We start from the raw sequence: 2,463 nt of genomic DNA, 5'->3' as shown, positions 1-2,463 counted from the left end.
CTATTTTGTCTTCTCTGCTCCTGTGTGGGGGGTGGTGGGAGAGGAGGAGGCCAGACGCAGGGACCCAGGCCTCTGGAGAGGAGAGAAGACAGGGGATCAGAGGTCCGGGCAGCTGTGGACCAGGCAGTCCTCGTGGCTGGTGGTGCTACCTGTTTGGTCTGCAGAGCCTCAAGCTTGGGGCGGTCAGTGACATGGGGCCCCGGGCCCTGCTGAAGGTGGACTTAACATCCGTCTCCCATGTCCAGCATGGACTTGTCCCCAGTTTAGCACTCGCGTCGCGCCAGAACTTCTGCTTGGCCTCCCACAGCAGGGCCTTGAGGTCCATCAGCACCGGCTTGTCATGGGCGTTGTCGGTGAAGGTGGCGCCCTGAGCACACAGTGGGGCTGATGTAGGGCACGTCGTTCCCCGTCTCCTCAGGCATGTCATAAATGATGATGTGCAGGATGGCAGAAAAGTCGAGGTCCTTTGAGGTTACATCTGTGACCACAAGGACATTTATTTTTATTGTTGTTGTTCTTTGGAATACTAGTGACCATTAAAAAAAAACAATTAAAAAAGACCATTAAAAAAAAACCAGCCCAGATGCTGGAGTGTATCTGGCACTTTACAAAAAAAATCATAATCACATAGTTGTGCGTTCATCACTTCAATCATTATTAGAGAACTTTCATTATTCCAATAATAATACAAACAAACAAGACAAGCAAAACAAGCTCTACCCCTTAATTATCACCTCTCAATCTCTCTGATTCCCCTTCCATATATAGCTGCTATTCCATCTCAGTCTTGCTAATTTATTTGTATATGTATGTTGTACAGATAGGGTCAAACAATATGTAGTACCTTCCATCCAGTTTCTTTCACTTAGTATATTTCCTTTTTTAAAAGCATTTTTATTGAGCAATATTCACATACCATACAATCTATCCAAAGTGTGTCATCGATGGCCTTTAGTGTAATCACAGTGCTGTGCATTCATCACTGCAAAATTTTTCAAAACCATTTCATTACTCCAAAAAGAAAACCCACACACCCCATAACACTCACCGCTCAATCCCTCTATGTCCTAGGACTATGGAAGGACAGAGGGATTATGACGTATTTCTTGTCCTTCAGAATGCCTCGATGACTGTGGTCTGTTCTTCCTGGTCTTTGCCCCCATGGATGGCCATGACTTCTACCCCCTCGAGCAGGAGGTACTTGCAGATGTCACCCACAACTGCCTTCCTCACTGCTAAGATGACCATGGACAGTGGTGTCTCCTACAGGCACTTGAGCAAACACACCATCTTGGCCTCTTCCTTCATATATTCCACCTCCAGGGAGTGGCAGATGTCCAGGCTGACCATATCTGTTGCAGAAGATCCATGAGGAGCCCCTGGGGTGGCCGCTATCATGGGCACCCCATGTTGAATGGTCTCGTCTGCCCTTTGACAGACATGCTCCCAATGAAGAGAGCACAACACAGCACTAGCGAGCTGTTCTCCTGCAGTAGGTGGCAGTCATACTCCAGGATGCCATGGGTTTGCTGGGCCAGCTCCTATGATGGGCAGATGATGAGTCCATAGGGCCCCTCACCTTTGGTGAAGGGCAGCCTCTTCTCTTGCCCCAGGCAGAACATGTTGACAGGCAAGGGGACACCAGCATCTTGCCTGACCCAGTGAAGGTGATGCCTATCATGTCATGGCCAGACAGAATGGGGGGGGATGCCCTGGACCTGAGTGGGCATCGGCTGGTGGGTACCATCCTTCTTCTGGCCTCTTGGGATGGCTGCAGGGAGTTTCATTTCCTTGAAGCTTTTGCTGGGTGGTGGGATACCGTCTCCCTCGACCAGGAAGTGGTACTTTTTCCAGACACATTTGTGCCACTCCTCACAACTCTTGAGGACATATAGGGGAAGGAAACATCCAGCTGGTTTGGATGGGGTTGTCACGTGTCATTCATTTGGCCATGTCCTGCACAGACATCAAGACTTGGCCCTCAGCCACACTCTTCAGAATCTTCCTTTTGCTTTAGCGGATTCTCTTTGATGGACTCTTTGGGGCCTTGGCCTCCCCTTTGATGTGCTGGTGTGGATGCAGGAGGCTGATGTTGGACTGTGGGCCCAGAGGGGTCATCCTCATCTCCCTGGGGACCACTGCCACTATCCTGCTGCTTGTATTTTGCAGTCCCCCTATGCAGTCACTGCAGCAGCTTCTGGAGCACCAGTTGTCAGCTCTGCCACAAGGTCACAAAGGGCATGAGTCCCTGTTGTCCCCACTTTTGGCTGGAGTGACTTACTCCAAAATCATCTCATCTTGTGAGCTCTATTTCGCTCAGTGTCACATGCATTAATCCTTTGCTATACAGTCCTGCTAAATCTGATTGAGTTTCAATCAGATGTGAAGAACTGGATGTCAGTGTTGAGCAAAAAACCTCTGAGTGTTGGATTGCACAGAGGGACACACTTTCTCCAGGGCAAC

General features: G+C 49.5%; 1 pseudogene; it reads right to left on the bottom strand.

Moving 5' to 3' along the window:
• Positions 1-221: 221 nt before the first annotated feature.
• On the bottom strand, positions 222-2,152 carry LOC111760961 (probable ATP-dependent RNA helicase DDX41 pseudogene; annotated as a pseudogene).
• Between the last annotated feature and the right edge of the window lie 311 nt (positions 2,153-2,463).

The sequence above is a fragment of the Dasypus novemcinctus genome, chromosome 26 (assembly GCF_030445035.2).
Source record: "Dasypus novemcinctus isolate mDasNov1 chromosome 26, mDasNov1.1.hap2, whole genome shotgun sequence".
In the NCBI taxonomy this organism is placed as follows: Eukaryota; Metazoa; Chordata; class Mammalia; order Cingulata; family Dasypodidae; genus Dasypus; species Dasypus novemcinctus.
This window is presented reverse-complemented; position numbering and strand designations above follow the sequence as displayed.